The sequence below is a fragment of the Plectropomus leopardus genome, chromosome 7, assembly GCF_026936395.1.
Source record: "Plectropomus leopardus strain MGB_pleo_1.0 chromosome 7, ASM2693639v1, whole genome shotgun sequence".
Classification (NCBI taxonomy): domain Eukaryota; kingdom Metazoa; phylum Chordata; class Actinopteri; order Perciformes; family Serranidae; genus Plectropomus; species Plectropomus leopardus.
This window is the reverse complement of record NC_142182.1, coordinates 33,223,303-33,241,382: the sequence shown is the minus strand read 5'-3', so window position 1 is coordinate 33,241,382 and position 18,080 is coordinate 33,223,303. Positions and strand designations below refer to the sequence as shown.

General features: G+C 40.1%; 1 pseudogene; it reads right to left on the bottom strand.

The window, feature by feature from the left end:
* Positions 1 to 14,837: 14,837 nt before the first annotated feature.
* On the bottom strand, positions 14,838 to 16,739 carry LOC148189239 (general transcription factor II-I repeat domain-containing protein 2-like; annotated as a pseudogene).
* Between the last annotated feature and the right edge of the window lie 1,341 nt (positions 16,740 to 18,080).

Here is an 18,080-nt window from a genome sequence, read left to right as displayed (position 1 = left end):
ATGCTTTTTAAAAAAAATGTATTAATTTATTGTTCATTGACCACAGGAGAGTGGTGTCTCACAAGGCTTTTTAGTTTAATCATTTCGGTTTTTACTTTTAGACTTTCTGTTTTCACTGTAAAAACAGCTGTAAACCTTGGCAGAATGTCTCCTTCTGTTAATCTTCCCAAGGAATTATTTTTTTATTCATTTATTTTATTTATAATTGTTCCTTGTCCACTTGAGAGCTGTGTCTCAGACTTGTCAACTGTTTTTTCTTTTTGATTTTATGATTTTATTTTAACTGTAAAAACACCCGTAAACCTTAGAAGAAGGTCTCTCTTGTGTTTATTTTACCAAGGAAACATTTTTTTGTATTGATTTATTTATTGTCATAATTGTTCCTTGTCCATTTGATAGCTTTATCTCGTTAAACCTTTCAGTTTATATTTATATATTTTTAAGCTTTTTATTTTCACTGTAAAGACACCTGTTAACCTTGGACGAAGGTCTCTCTTGTGTTCATCTTCCCAAGGAATAATATTTTTATTTGAGAGTGGTGTCTCATAAGGCTTTTTAATTGATTTTTTTTTTTTTACTTTTATGCTTCTTATGTTCACTGTTTTTTCCCAAGGAATATTTATTTATGATTTTTTTTTTTACAATTGTTTTTTGAATGTTGTTCCTTGTCCACTTGAGAGCGGTGTCTCATTAGACTTTTTCAACTGAATTTTCACTTGTATAATTTGGATAATATTCCCTGTAAAGTCACATGTAAACTTTGGAGGAAGGTCTCTCTTGTGTCAACCTTCCCACGGAATAACGATTATTAATTTTTATTTTCACAGTTGTTCCTTATCCATTTCAGAGCAGTGTCTCATAAACTTTTTCAATTTTTAAGCATTTAATTTTTTGCTTTTTATTTTCACTGTAAAGACACCTGTAAATCTTGGAAGAAGGTCTCTCTTGTGTTCATCTTCCCAAGGAATAATTATTTTATTCATGTGTATATTTCTTTGATTGTCCTTCTTCCCTTTGAGAGTGTTGTCTCACTAGGCTTTATAATTTAATTATGAATTTTTTTACTTTTATGCTTTTTATTTTCATTGTAAAGACACCTGCAAACCTCGGAAGAAGGCCTCTCCTGTTTTAATCTTCCCAAGGAACAATTATTTTATTTATTTATTTATTTATTTTCGTAATGTTTCCTTGTCCATTTGATAGCGATATCTCGTTAAACCTTTCAATTTATATTCATGTATTTTTATAATTTTTAAAAAAAATGTATTAATTTATTGTTCATTGACCACAGGAGAGTGGTGTCTCACAAGGCTTTTTAGTTTAATCATTTCGGTTTTTACTTTTAGACTTTCTGTTTTCACTGTAAAAACAGCTGTAAACCTTGGAAGAATGTCTCCCTTCTGTTAATCTTCCAAAGGAATTATTTTTTTATTTATTTATTTTATTTATAATTGTTCCTTGTCCACTTGAGAGCTGTGTCTCAGACTTTTCAACTGTTTTTTCTTTTTGATTTTATGATTTTATTTTAACTGTAAAGACACCCGTAAACCTTAGAAGGAGGTCTCTCTTGTGTTTATTTTACCAAGGAAACATTTTTATTGTCATAATTGTTCCTTGTCCATTTGATAGCTTTATCTCGTTAAACCTTTCAGTTTATATTTATATATTTTTAAGCTTTTTATTTTCACTGTAAAGACACCTGTTAACCTTGGAAGAAGGTCTCTCTTGTGTTTATCTTCCCAAGGAATAATATTTTTATTTGAGAGTGGTGTCTCATAAGGCTTTTTAATTGATTTTTTTTTTTTTTTTACTTTTATGCTTCTTATGTTCACTTTTTTTTCCCAAGGAATATTTATTTATTTTTTATTTTTTTACAATTGTTTTTTGAATGTTGTTCCTTGTCCACTTGAGAGCGGTGTCTCATTAGGCTTTTTCAACTGAATTGTCTTGTATAATTTCGATAATATTTTCTGTAAAGATGCACTTGTAAACCTTGGAAGAACCTTTCAGTTTATATTTATATATTTTTAAGCTTTTTATTTTCACTGTAAAGACACCTGTAAATCTTGGAAGAAGGTCTCTCTTGTGTTCATCTTCCTAAGGAATAATATTTTTATTCATGTGTATATTTCTTTGATTGTCCCTCTTCCCTTTGAGAGTGTTGTCTCACTAGGCTTTATAATTTAATTATGAATTTATTTACTTTTATGCTTTTTATTTTCATTGTAAAGACACCTGCAACCCTTGGATGAAGGTCTTTTTTTTTCTTCCCAAATAATTATTATTTTTTTCTTCGTGTATATTTTTTTTTTGAATGTTCCACTTGAATGTCTTTTTGAATGTCCACTTGAGAGCGGTGTCTCATTATGCTTTTTCAACTGAATTTTCACTTGTTTAATTTTGATAATATTCACTGTAATGACACCTGCAGACCTTGGAAGAAGGTCTCTTTTGCTCATCTTCCCAAGGATGAATTATTCTATTCATTTATTTTAAAAATTATATTTGTTCCTTGTCCACTGGAGAGCGGTGTCTGAATAGGCTTTTTAATTTAATTATTAATTAATTTACTTTTAGTCTTTCAGACTTTTCCATTTTTTCCCTTGCTTTTATGATTTCTATTGTTATTGTAAAGACAACTGTAAACCTTGGATTAATGTCACTCTTATGTTAATTTTCCCCAGGAATGTTTTTTTTTTTTTTTACATTTTTTTTTACAATTGTTTCTTGTCCACTGGAGAGGGGTGTTTCAATAGGCTTTTTAATTTAATTATTTACTTTTATGCTTTTAGTTTCACTGTAAAGACACCTATAAGGTCTCCCTTGTGTTAATCTTCCCAATGAATAATTATTTTAGTCATTTTTATTTTTTTTTCTTTCCACACTTGAGAGTGGTGTCTCATTGGGCTTTTCAATTTCTGTAATTTTTTTTTTTTTTTTTGTTTTTTAACTTTTATGCTTTTTAGTTTTTTTTGTAATTTTAATTGTAAAGTGAAGTTTCATTTGTGTTAATGGTCTGAAGTAATAATTGATTTATTTATTTTTTATTTTCTTAATCATTCCTTGTCCACCTGAGAGTTGTGTCTCATGAGGCTTTTTAATTTTATTATTTATTTATTTACATATAATCAACTGTGAACTTTGGAAGACAGTCTCTCCTATGTTAATCTTCCCAAGGAATAATGATTATTCATTTTTATTTTCAAAAATCCTCCTTGTCCATTTATGAACCACCCTTATTGCTTTGATAACTGTGTGTGGCCTCCCTTTTTGTTGCCGGCATTTGAGCCAGGTGGTAACAAATGGGGACTCGTCTGGGATTTGCTTTGCAGTTTAAGGCTCTTTAGTGCTGTGTATCTGGCAATTGTGGATTTTTGAGGGGAGTGTTTTCACACAGGTTTGCTTGCTCTGGCAGTTGTCTATTTTGATCAAGTTTGGCCTGCTCTACTTTCTGCGCTGCCAGTCGGGGTGAGGGCTGTGAAATCATTGGGACCCTTATTCCTGATAGGCATAAGCAATGAGGGGCACTAGCTGTCTCCACTGATCCCTTTTTTGTTTTAGTTTGTTGTTTTTGTGCAGTATGTGGTTAGAGCAGTTGCTCGGGGGCACTCCATGGCTGTCTAGGTGACTTTCAGCATGCTGAAAGTTAACCGGGTCACTGGGCTTTGTGCTTAATCTATCCCGCCGCTAACCTGCATGAAGACTAGGGTTGAGTGAGTCAGTTAGTATTGGTTCGGCAGATAGCTAGAGGGATGGGGTTCCATCTTTGAGGCAGCCTCTCACCCTGTTGGGTAGTGGTGAACATTTTGTAAAATGGCTTCAACTGAATATTTTGTTCAGTCTCCAAATGGAAATGTGTTGAACTCTTACAAAAAAGAGCAGCTGTTGAAACTGGTTCATCATTATGGTGTTTGGCTTCCTAAGAAGTTTAATAAAGATGAATTTTTGGTTACATTAGAGAGCCATTTGTTGGAGGACAAAATGTTGTCTGTCCCATAAAGACTTGGCACCTGCAGAGATGGCCAGTGTTGAGGATTTACCTCCTCCCAGGGTAGGTGGTGCAGGTAAATTGTCTCCTGTTGTTGCTGCGGTTGGATGAGGTTGGACTTTTGAGCAGTAAGAAGAGCTAGTTTTTTGTTTTTTTTTTACATATGAAATTATGCATAACTGAAAACAGATAAAAACAAGTGACCAAATCACAGCAGCAGTAGCTATTTACATATTGATTAAATAATATTTTAATGACAGGTATACCCTGAAAAGTAGAAAATCTACAAGTCTACAAACTGATAAAAGTATTAAGAGTTTCATGTTTTTCTCTGATATGAAATATATAATATAAGTTTATTTTGGGGGGTAAAACTCAGTAGGCTCGATTTATTCACAAATATCACAAAAAATAAATATTTTGTAAAATAGAAATATTTTGTGTACAAAATATTTTGTAGGCTACATTGAGACCTTGCTTAAACAAATTCATACTATATATATATATATATATATATATATATATATATATATATATATATATATATATGTATATATATATATATATATACACACACATATATATATATATATATATATATATATATATATATATATATATATATATATATAGATATATATATGTATTTATATAAGATATGAATGGGATGGGAATTACTGTTTCTATTTGTTACGGCCGGCTGCGTGCAGGTGCAAAGCAGAAAACCAATATTTATTAATATAAATGAGGCAAAAGGTGGTGGGATAGGGACGTGAATATCAGTGATGAGTCTTGGTGTATGAATGCAATGATCATGTGAGGTGCGTGTTGTAGAGTGCAACAGAAACAAAAGGAAAAATAACGTAGGGCGGCTTGGCTGGCGAACAGCGAAGCAGGAACGGCAATGGGACCTACAGCAGCACGGCTTAAATAATCAGGAGCGCTGGCCAGGTGCCCTGATTAGGCAGTCAGCTCCACGTGGAGGCCCAGGACCTAGAGACACAAAACACACACAGTATACATGCCCAGAGGACCACACCTCTACAACTCCGGGTCGCCGCCCCTTCAGCAGAAAGTCAGGGTCCGAAAGGGAACCCTGGCAATCGACCTGCCAGCTAAACCCAACTAACAAAACCGAGACCAAACAAGCCAACATAACAAACAAAGAATAACAAAATAAGAGAAAAAGCACTTAACAAGAAAAAGAACACCCCACCGCTTAGGTCCACCTTGGTACCATGGCTCCCGTCCGGCCCCAGCAACTGGATCCTAGAAGCACCTTCAAGAGGCCAGAGGGTGGCTCAGGACACTAGACAGAGCCAAGAGGAAAATCACACCCTATAACAAAACAAAGGACATATCGCTAACAAGGTGCACGGGACAACGCGTCCGCTACCACATTGTCCCGCCCCTTGATGTCACAAACGTCCAAACTGTAGGACTGCAGAAACAAAGCCCAGCGAACCAGCCTCTGGTTAGGACACTGCAACGAGTTAAGAAATGTCAAAGGATTGTGATCTTCTGCTTCACACCATAGGCCAAGAAGCATTAGAAGTGTATAACACACTCACAGTCACCACAGCTGATGACGACGATATATAACGATGGAAGACGTTCTTAAAACTTTCAAAGACTACTGCAGCCCACAGAAAAATGTTGTGTTTGAGAGACATCAGTTCTGGTCACATGTGATGGTACCAGGGATTTCTGTGGACAAATTCATCACAGAGCTGCGCCAGAAAAGTAAAGACTGTGAGTTTGGCCGATGTGAACATGATATGCTGAGGATACAAATTAGTGTTCAGCATAAATGACTCTCGTCTGAAAGAGAGACTACTACGTGAAAATGGCCTTACACTTCGCAGAGCCATAGAAATATGCAGGTCAACAGAGCTAGCCAAGACTCAAATACAGGCGATGCAGACTTCACCCGCCACACACGACACTCGAGTGGACGCTATTGAGAAAGCAAGAGGACAAAAACGAGCAGGCGGTGGAAATAAAAGCACCAAGGCGCAACCCGCAATGAATTGTCAAAAATGTGGTAGAAAGCACGAGCCTCGTCAATGTCCAGCTTATGGAGTAGTGTGTCACAAATGTGGAAAAAATAATCACTTCTCCAAGGTATGTCGTACACTCAACATCAAAAGCGGCAACGACCGGGCAAAGACTGTGCACAATATTGAGAGTGAAGTGGACTCTTTATACATAGGCTCAGTTGGCAGAGAAGGAGAAGAAACAGCATGCCACACAAAGGACAACAGATGGTATGAGACAGCCACCATCAGAGGCGTACCAATAAAATTCAAGCTTGACACAGGCGCTGATGCAAGTGTGCTACCCATGTCCATTTTCAAGCAGCTGCCAGGTCCCATTCAGTTGCGGCCTACAAAGACTGTGTTAAAAGCTTTTGGTGGAGCTCGCCTGCCGTCGAGTGGCATTGCATCTCTACAGTGCAAAACCGAAGCCAAATGCACCGCCATCGTGGAGTTCCATGTAACCTGCCTGACCGAGAAGGCGATTCTGGGTGGAGAAGCGTGCACAGAGTTGGGGCTGGTGCAGAGGGTTCACACAATCACATCCACACAGCCGCCAAAGCCTCCATCCACCAAAAAAGAACTGATTGAAAAGTATGCTGTGGTCTTCACAGGACTGGGTGAGTTTCCTGGAGTTCATCACATACACATCGACTGCCTGTCCCCCGTGATTCATGGCTGCAGAAACATACCCCTCTCTATCATGGATACTTTAAAGGACACTTTACAAGACCTGGAGAAGAGAAATATCGCTTCCTCAGACTTCCTTTCGGGATCAAGTCAGCCAGTGAAGTGTTCCAGCAGAAGAACTGTGAGACCTTTGGTGATATACCAGGTGTGTACGTCATTGCAGATGATATGATCATCGCTGCCTCATCAGAACAAGAACACGATGAAATCCTGCACAAAGTCATGGAGAGAGCAAAGACAGCGAACGTAAAGTTTAACAAGGACAAAATCCAATACAAAGTAGACACGGTGAAATACATGGGACACATAATCACATCAGCAGGACAGAGAGCTGATGACATAAAGATCAAGGCACCGTCGACATGCCGCCCCCAGAAGACAAACATGGCCTCCAACGCTTGCTGGGAATGACAAAATTCCTAGCGCAGTACATACCGAATGAGGCTTCACTCACAGCTCCCCTCAGACAGCTGCTCAAGAAGGATGCGGTGTGGCAGTGGTGCCCACACCACAGCGCAGCGCTAGAGACTTTAAAGACTGCCCTTACACAGGCCCCTGTGCTGCGGTACTATGACCACAAAAAGCCACTGACGCTACAAGCAGACTCACAAAAGCCTGCTACAAGAAGGCCAACCCCTCTGCTCTGCTTCACAGGCGCTCACTGACACTGAAAAGCGATATGCGCAAATAGAGAAGGAGCTGCTTGCCATAATCTTTGCTGCCAAGAGATTCCACCAATACGTCTTTGGCAGGCCGGTTTTGGTGCAATCAGATCATAAACCTTTGGAGGCCATAGTGCGAAAACCACTGAGTAAAGCACCCGGGCTACAAGATATGTTGCTGCAGCTGCAGAGGTATGATCTGAACATCACATACACACCAGGCAAGCACATGCACATCGCAGATGCACTGTCACGAGCCGTAGTCAGCGGAGAAGGAGAAAGCATCGACGAGAACCCCTGTGATGAGAAAGTTGTGTACGCCATGGAGGCCACAGATGCACTGGGTGAAGAAACACTCCACCAGCTGAAAGAGGCTACAGCAGCAGACGGTGTATTGCAAGCTGTGTGTGGAGACATCTGAACGGCTGGCCTTTGAAAAGATACTGCCTGGACAAAAGTCTACACTGCTACTGGCTGATGCGGCACAACATCAGCATCCAGAATGATATTGTGATGGTAGCACACAAAATCATCAGACCCCACAGCTTCAGAAAAGTAATCTGAGAGAAACTCCATCTAGCTCACCAGGGAGTACAGCGCACAAAAGCCAAAGCAAGAAAAGTCCTCTACTGGCTGGGCATGACACATGGCATAGAGACAATGGTGGAAAAATGCGTGCAGTGCCAACAGTTTCAGCCCCAGCAACAGAAAGAGCCGCTTATCACACATGAAGTCCCAGAGCTCCTGTGGATGAAAGTTGGAGCTGACATTTTCTAGCTGAGAGGTCAGTCATATCTTTTGTTAGTGGACTATCTGACAAAATATCCTGATGTGCTAAACCTGCCTGATCTAACAGCTCATACAGTAATTCAGAAAATGAAGTCTGTTTTTGCCAGGCATGGGATCCCTAAAGAGCTGGTGAGCGATCATGTTCCATTCGCCAGTTATGAGATGAAGTCATTTGCTGCTTCATGGGAGTTCAAACTCACACACTCCAGCCGGGGATATCCACAGTCCAACGGACTCGCTGAGAGGACCATAAAGACTGTGAAACATGCACTGAAAAAGGCCATGCAAACTGGCACAGATCCACATCTGGTGCTGCTCTCATTGAGGAACACACCAGTGACAGGACTGAATGTGTCACCTGCACGAATGTTGATGGGAAGAGTCCTGCGGAGCACACTTCCATGCTCCAGTGCTGTGCTAAAGCAGTCAACCCAGCAGCACGTACACAGCAGGATACAGGACCTGCAGTAACAACAGCGTCTGTACCATGACCGGGATGCTAAGCTTCTACTGGCCCTGAACCCAGGCACCACCGTACACATGCACACGCGGTGCGGATGGGAGCCTGCCATAGTGACAAGCCATAGACGTGAGCCCCGCTCCTACAATGTGCTGACACCAGCAGGAAAGGCATTTAGGAGGAACAGGCGACATCTGAGGAAGGTACATCCCAGTCTGTTCAGGGACACTGACCCCGAAGGCGATACGGATGCAATGCTGTCACAGACACCAGAATCTAATGGTTTACCACCACATGATCCTTCACCTGTGAGGACCGATGACTCGCCTACATACTACACCAGGAGCGGCAGAGCTGTGAGGCGCCCTGTCAGGTTCAGAAACTAATTCTTAGATCATCGTCCGAGTGGTTATGTGTGAAATGTAAGAGGTATTGATTTAAAAAAAAAAAAAAAAAGAGGCAGAATAAGACTGGTGAATGCAATGTTGGAGTGTTCATCGACATATATACAAAGAATGCTTCATTAGAAGGTTTGATAATACTTGTTTAGTATTATTTACAGCAGTACCATTTTGCTAATATACGTGTCACTGAAGTGGTTTGTTCAATATTCGTCATGTTACAGTTCAAGGTGAAAAGAGGTGGTGTGCCCGGATTTGCAAACACATCTCATTCTTAGAAAAGGGGGATGTGGTGTATTTGATCGAGCACTCGGTGCTCCTCTATATTGGGCTGTCACACTTTGGGGTGTTCTATGATTGATTGCTTGGATCAGGGACGCACGTTGTCTCCGCCACTAAAGATGGAGTTGTTCGCAGTCTCGCCTCTGTGTGTGTTATTCTTTATAGCATAAGTACCCACAGTTAAGTGACGTTAATAAGGGCTAAAGCCACAACACCTGACAAACGCACCAAATTCCCGTGCCCGGACCTGCCAGTACCCCTTCAAAAGGTCAAATTTACTCAACAACTTGGCCGACCCAACCTGGTCAATACAGTCCTCCATGCGGGGAAGCGGAAAACAATCTGGCTTCACACACTATAAACTTTACGGAAATCTGAACAAAACCGTGGTGTATTGTCAGATTTCGGCACCAGGAGACGCAGTGAAGCCCAGCTGGAACCAGAGGGCTTTGCTGTACCGTGGTCAAGCATATATTTAACCTCATCGTCAAGAAACTTAGGCTTCTCTAGATGAACCCTATAAAACCTCTGCTTGATTGGCTTACACTCCCCAACATCAATGTCATGCTCCACCAAATGCGTACGACTAGGTGTATCGCCAAACAGACACGGATACCGTTGTATCAGCCCCACCTGTCAGGACTAGTGGTTGGACCCAAAAGCAACACAGGGACCGGACAAAGTCTTTCACGGGCTTTATTAAAAAAAGCAAGCAGAATCACTGTCTCAATAATGTCCAAACAGGAGAATGTCCACTTCGGAGATTCTCCGAGCCGATCCTCAGAACGGGCCGAACCGATGACGTGGTTCGGGCTGGGGACCCACCGAAAGCAGAAGCGGGTGAGTCGAGCTGCACAGAAGAGTTAACTTCAGCAATGGCGAAACTCTCCGGAGAGCAGACTCGCTCAGTAGCTCTTTTCCTCTGGAAGCAGGGAGGAGGAAGGCGCAGATCAAACTCGGTGTCGAGAATCAGAAGGCAGGTCGGATCACCGGGGCAGAGACAGAGCAGGTTAGTCGGGGACGGACAGAGTCGGCAGCAGGCAGGCAGGCAGGAACAGAATGCTGGAAAGTCTCTCATCGGGAAGAACAATCTGGCACTGAGGGTGAGACACAGGGCAGGTTATACAGGCAGGGACAGGAAATGAGCAACAGGTGGAGGTGGTTACTGCTGACGGGGGTGCAGCCAGGCAGAGGGAGAGAGAGAGAGAGAGGGAAGCACTGCAGGTGAAAGAAATCAGGCTGATTAGGAGAGAGGTGTGTGAGGAGAGGCTGCAGAGGAGCAGACGTGACACCACCAACTGCTGTCGTTAAGGCCCATCCAAATGGCTGAACAAGCCATCCAGATTTTGCAGAGTCTCTGAGTTTTTAAGGTGACCGTAAAGCACAGCATCATCCGGAGCTGACACATCCTCCTCCCCATGCCCTGCCACCGCATGATGAGGGACACCGCACCACCAAGCAAACCGGATTTAAAGCTGGACCCCTGGCTCTCCTGGCTGACTGCCCGCAGTTCCCGAGGGTAGTATGGCTTGAACAAATTAACATGACAAAGCTGAGTAGGTGACCTGCGATTGGGAGTAGCTATCACATAGTTCTGATCAGACACCTTCTTCACCACAGAATATGGATCTGAAAACTTCGCTTGGAATAGAGATGAAACGAGGGGCAACAGGGCGAGTACCTGATTTCCGAGGAAAAAAAACCCTCTTCTCAGCCTGGCGATCATACAACTTCTTCATCTTTCCCTATGCAGAGACTAAATTGTCCTTGGCCACCTCCTGTGCTCAGTACAGCTTGTACCGGGAACCATTAACATAATCAAGGAGGTTCTGGGGTGGCTGGGCCTCTGCCCAGTTGTCCTGCAAAAGATCTAGGGGACCCTGCACCGTATGACCAAACACAAGGTCATTGAGACTAAACCCAGTGCTCTCCTGCACCACCTCCCTGGCCGCCAACAACAACCACAGTAACCCCTCCTCCCCTCTTTGTTCATTTGGGTACAGTATGCACAGAACATAGATTTAAGCGTTTGGTGAAAACGCTTCAGAGCACCTTGGCTCAGTGTGTGGTACACAGACTTCTGATTGTGAGCAGTTGTGCAGTGCAGTTGTTTCAACACCTGTGCAAAAAAACCAGATGAAAAGTTGGACCCCTGGTCTGACTGAATCACCCTAGGCACGCCAAAGATTGAAATAAACTGGGACAAAGCCCACACCACAGACCTGGCGGTGATAGAGCGCAAAGGGTATGCAGCCGGGTACGTCGTGCTCAAGCACATCACCGTCAACAGATAAAAGCAAGTCTTTCTGCTGCTCGAAAGTTAAACCCGCACCTGGGCTTGATAACAAGGGCGGAGACAAGCCCTCGGCGCCAGCAGCAACCAGACCAGCTTCACCAGCCAACAAAACTTTTATTCTAAACAAATGCAAAAAAAAAGACAAGACAATTATAGCCTCACCAGCCCGAAACACCAAAAAACAATAAACAAAAACATTACAGAGTTATCAAACTGAAGCCAAAACACACCTGCCAAAGAGCAACCAAACTCACCATATAAGGCGAACTACGTCACCACAAACAGAGGGAATCCCCACAATCGCACTGGAGCGTAATCAACAGCTGGCCTCCCCCCACGGGCAACCAACCGACCAACAAACCAACCAACCAACTCGACTAACACGTGCTCCAATTCAAACAAAGCGCTCAACCGGGCTATCAAACTTAAACAAACAACAAATGATATCTATTATATATATGCATGAAAATGGAAAAAAAAAACAACAAAAAAAAGAAAAGATCTTACCAAAACCCCAGTTGGGCTCCAAGTTCGGAGCAAAGAAAATGTTGCCAAGAAAAAACATGACATGGTTAGCTGTTTTGACTGGTTAGCTAGCTTTGCTAATTGGCTGCAGCAGGTAACACTTGAAGCGGTCGGCTGGTTGTTTGATATCAGCGTTCAGGCATTTTCCTGAGCAAAGACAACTGTTATGGGAAAGAGAAGAACACGACAGATAAGGAGGACCAGGACCAAGAAAAGTCTTCAAAGGGGGAAAACTTCAAATTGTTCCTGGATGTCAGCAACTCCGCTCACTACTTTGCCTGCTTGAGTTGGACATGTGCTGGACGGTGGATAAAGGGCCTTGCTGGAGACTCCTGACCATAACGTCAAAAAGGTAGGGATCGACGTGCTCTTGGATTTTTTTGGGAGGTTGTTCCTTGTCCACTGAAAGGTGGTGTCTCAGGTGGTTTTTCAATTCATTTTGTTTTATTTTTTTACTTTTATAATTTTGTTTTCATTGTAAACACACCTGCAAACCTTGGAACAATGTCTCTCTTGTGTTAATTTTCCCAAGGAAAAATTGTTCTATCTATTTTATGTATTTATTCATTTTCATGATCGTTCCTTGTTCACCCATACTGATTTAGGATGTTGATCCTTGTCCACTTGAGAATGGTGTCTCTTTAAATTTTACATTTAAGAAAAATAACCCACTGTAAATACACCTGCACATCTTGGAAGAAGGTGTCTCTTTTGTTCATCTTCCCAAGTAATGATGAATTTTTTTTCGGTCATTTATATTGTTTTTGGATGTTGCTCCTTGTCCGCTGGAGACTGGTGTCTTCAGTGTATGTATTTTTTAATATTGAGACTATTTATTTTCACTTTGAAGAAATCTGTAAACGATGGAAGAAGGTCTCTCTTGTTTTAATCTTCCGAAGCAATAATGATTATTATTATTATTATTTTTTAACTCTTCTTTGTCCACTTGAGAGTGGTGTCTCGTTAGGCTTTTCAAGTCATTTATTTATTTTTTTTACTTTTATAGTTTTTATTTTCATTGTAAAAACACCTGTATACATATGAGGGAGGTCTCTTATGTTCATCTTCCCAATGAATAATGATTATTATTTTTCATTTTTTTAAATTGTTCCTTGTCCACTTGAGAGCTGTCTCTTATTATGCTTTTTCAACTGAATTTTCACATGTATAATTTTGATAAAATTCACTGTGAAGACTCCTGTAAAACTTGAACAAAGGTCTCTCTTGTGTTAATCTTCCCAAGGAATACTTTTTATATTCAGTTTTTTCATGATTGTTCCTTGTTCATTTGAGGGCGATGTCTCGTTAAACCTCTTAATTTTTATTTATATATTTTTATGCTTTTCATTTTCACTGTTAAGACATCTGTAAACCTTTAAAAAGAAGGTCTTTCTTGTATTTATCTTCCCATGGAATAATTATTTTATCAATTTATTTAATTGAATTTTTATTTAATTTTTCCTTGTCTACTTGAGAGCGGTGTCTTATGCTTTTTCAACTGAATTTTCACTTGTATAATTTCGGTAATATTCACTGTAACGACCCCTGCAAAACTTAGAAGAAGGTGTCTCTTGTGTTCATCTTCCCAAGGAATAATTAATTATAATAAATTTAAATACACCCTAGGAGGAAAGTCCTTTCTGTTTTAATCTTACCAAGGAATAATAATTATTATTAATTAATTAATTAATGATTATCCTTTTTTAATTGTTCCTTGTCCACCTGAGAGTGGTGTCTCATTAGGCTTTTTAAACTGAATTTTCAAGGCTTTTCAAGTCATGCATTTATTTTTTTTTTACCTTTATAGTTTATATTGTCATTGTAAAGACACCTGTAAACATTTGAGGAAGGTGTTTCTTGTGTTAATCTTCCCATTGAATAATTTGTTTTTCATTTTTTTTATATTAGCTGTTGAATGTTGTTCCTTGTCCACTTGAGAGCGGAGTCTCATTTGGCTTTTTCAACTGAATTATCATTCATATAATTTCAGTAATGTTCGCTGTAAAGACACCTGTCAACCTTTGGCAAAGGTTCATCTTCCCAAGGAATAATTATTTTATTCATATATATATATATTTGATTGTTCCTTGTCCCTTTTAGAGCGGTATCCCATTAGGCTTTTGAATTTTATTAATTATTATTTATTTTATGCTTTTTATCTTCTCTGTAAGGACATCTGTAAACTTTGAGGAAGGTCTCACTTGTACTAATCTTCCCTTTCTTGAGAGCTGTGTCTCAGACTTTTCAACTGTTTTTTCTTTTTGATTTTATGATTTTATTTTAACTGTAAAGACACCCGTAAACCTTAGAACAGGGGTGTCCAAACTTTTGCAAAGAGGGCCAGATTTGGTAAGGTGAAAATGTGTGGGGCCGACTATTCAGCCTGACATTCTTTGTACCATTAACATTAAATACAAATGAACTTTTTTTGGATTTTTTTAATTGCAAATGGCATACTTTTTACTTTACATTTTTTCCATTAAGTTTTTACCGAAATCACAAACCACAAAAATGAAGAAAACTATCAAGGATATCTAAGTTCATGTGGAACATTACATATTATTCACTATTATATGCTCACTGTAAACAAAATTCAAAACAGTGATCACAGCATATTTAAACTGTGATTTTGACCATCACAAAAAATTAATTAACTGAGATTTAAGAATTTATTAAACTCAGAGGACTTAACAAATATCTTGCCTGCACTAATGTGAAGGGTGATACTGGGATCTTGACTGCAGTATGTAGTCCAGGTCTGGCTCAAGAGCAGTGGTTTTGATGCGTAAGATGTCACGCAGGTGAGAGTCACTCAATCTCGTCCTCATGCGGCTCTTGTTAATGTTCATAACGGAGAATGTCTTCTCACACATGTATGTGGAGCCAAACAAGCTCAGCATTTTCTTAGCAAATGTCCGAATTGCTTGGAACCTACCTTCATCCAACTGGCGGTAGAAGTTGACAAGAGGGAGCTGTTGGTGCCGACTGCGATGCTCAGCGTCACACTGCAGCTCAATGAGCTCCAGCTGCAGGTGGTCTGGAGCGTCATCAGGGTCCACGGAGAAAGGAGAGGAAAAAAGCGTGATCTCCTTTTCAATAGCTGCAAAGTCCCGAAAGCGCTGCTGAAATTCCTCAACCAGAGATGAGATGTCTGCTGCATACTTTGTCATTGCGCACTGATATTGTTCTGTGGGAAACTGGTCATAATTTCCTGCAGCGATGAGAAATGTGCGGTATTGGGCTGCGCCTGTGACAGGTGCCTTTGGAAAAGTAGCAGCTTGGTCCGAAAGGCTTTGATGTGTGAATACAGTTGGCTTACCACTGCATTTTGCCCTTGAAGGCTTGTGTTCAGCGCATTCAGATGTCGCGTTATGTCAACTAAAAATCCCAAATCAGCCAGCCACACAGGATCATTTAATTGTGGCATGGGTTGTCCCTTTTTTGTCAAGAATTGTCCAATTTCCTCCCTGAGAGAGAAGAAGCGCTGCAGTGCAGACCCCCGACTGAGCCATCTTACGTCGTTGTGATACAAAACATCTCCGTATTCAGCCTGGATGTCGAGAAGAAACTGTTGAAACTGACGGTGGCACAGCGCTTTGGAGCGAATATAATTAATAGCCTTTATCACGGGTTTCATAACATTATCATACTTCATATATTTGGCACAGAGAACTTCTTGATGAATAATACAGTGGAGTTTAATAGCGCTGCCTCCTTCTTCGCTGACTTTGTTACACACAAGGGTTGATAATCCACTCCGTTCGCCAGCCATGGCAGGTGCGCCGTCCGTAATAATCCCGGTGACTTTATTCCACTGTAGTTTCATGTCATCTACGGCGGAACAAAGAGAAACAAATAAATCTGTTCCTCTTGTTTGGCCCTTCAGACTCTGGAGGTCCAGAAGCTCTTCACTCACGTTCATGTCATTGTCCACTCCTCTCAAAAAGATCAGTAACTGAGCGGTGTCGGATGCATCCGTGCTTTCATCGCAGGCTAACGAGAAAAAGTCAAACTCAGTTCCTTTTGCCTCTAACTGTCTCTTAATATCTAATGAAACGTCTTCAATTCTCCGTACCACAGTGTTACGAGCCAGGCAAATATTGGCAAACTCTTGCTTCTTGGCGGGACAAATTTTCTCAACAATTTTCATCACACAGTCTTTAATAAATTCACCCTCAGTGAAAGGTTTGCAGTGCTTTGCAATCAGCGTTGCCACCTCGTAGCTTGCCTTTGTGGCATTTTCATTTGAGTCACGGGCTCTTGTGAAAAAGCGCTGCTGTGCCGTTAAAACAGCTTCCAGTTGCTTCACTTTTTCACCGCGTTCGTTCCCAGTTAGCTTGTCGTAGCTAGCATGTTTCGGCCTGGTAGTGCCTCTTGATGTTGAATTCCTTGAAAACAGCCACAGTCTCTTGGCAAATTAGGCAGACACAGTTGTTTCGTATTTCAGTGAAAAAATAATCCAATTTCCACCTGTCCTGGAAGCGGCGGCCCTCGCAGTCAACTTTCCGTTTTTTGTTTAGAGTCGCCATGTTAGAAATGGGCGTGGCTGAAATGATCACGCAAGGCCAAGGGTCACGGCAGCCAGGGTGCGGCCACAGGGCTACTGCCATCTTCTGGTGAAAAGTAAAATAGCTTTTTGTACATATGTATTTTATACTGTGGTCAACAGTGCTGGCGGGCCGCATATTATTGATTTTATGATAGAGGCCGCGGGCCGGTAAAAATTTGACCACGGGCCGCAATTGGCCCGGGGGCCGGACTTTGGACATGTCTGCCTTAGAAGAAGGTCTCTCTTGTGTTTATTTTACCAAGGAAACATTTTTTTGTATTATTTTATTTATTGTCATAATTGTTCCTTGTCCATTTGATAGCTTTATCTCGTTAAACCTTTCAGTTTATATTTATATATTTTTAAGGTTTTTATTTTCACTGTAGCTTTAACTTTAAGTGTTTGATTTTTTATTACTATGCTTTTTTTACTGTAAAGACACCTGTTAACCTTGGACGAAGGTCTCTCTTGTGTTAATCTTCCCAAGGAATAATACTTTTATTCATGTGTATATTTCTTTGATTGTCCCTCTTCCCTTTGAGAGTGTTGTCTCACTAGGCTTTACAATTTAATTATGAATTTATTTATTTTTATGCTTTTTTATTTTCATTGTAAAGACACCTGCAAACCTTGGAAGAAGGTCTTTCTTATGTTTTTCTTCCCAAATAATAATTATTTTTTTCTTTATGTATGTTGTTTTTTGAATGTTCCACTTGAATGTCTTTTTGAATGTCCACTTGAGAGCGGTGTCTCATTATGCTTTTTCAACTGAATTTTCACTTGTTTAATTTCGGTAATATTCACTGTAATGACACCTGCAGACCTTGGAAGAAGGTCTCTTTTGCTCATCTTCCCAAGGATGAATTATTCTATTCATTTATTTTAAAAATTATATTTGTTCCTTGTCCACTGGAGAGCGGTGTCTGAATAGGCTTTTAATTTAATTATTAATTAATTTACTTTTATACTTTTTATGTTCACTGTAAAGACAACTGTGAACCTTGGACAAAGGTCTCTCTTGTGTCCATCTCCTAAAGGAATAATTATTTTAGTCATTTTTATTTTTTTTTTCCTTCCACACTTGAGAGTGGTGTCTCATTGGGCTTTTCAATTTCTGTATTTTTTTTTTTTTTTTTTAACTTTTATGCTTTTTAGTTTTTTTTGTAATTTTAATTGTAAAGTGAAGTTTCATTTGTGTTAATGGTCTGAAGTAATAATTAATTAATTTATTTTTTATTTTTTCAATCATTCCTTTTCCATCTGAGAGTTGTGTCTCATGAGGCTTTTTAATTTTATTATTTATTTATTTACATATAAACAACTGTGAACTTTGGAAGACAGTCTCTCCTATGTTAATCTTCCCAAGGAATAATGATTATTCATTTTTATTTTCAAAAATCCT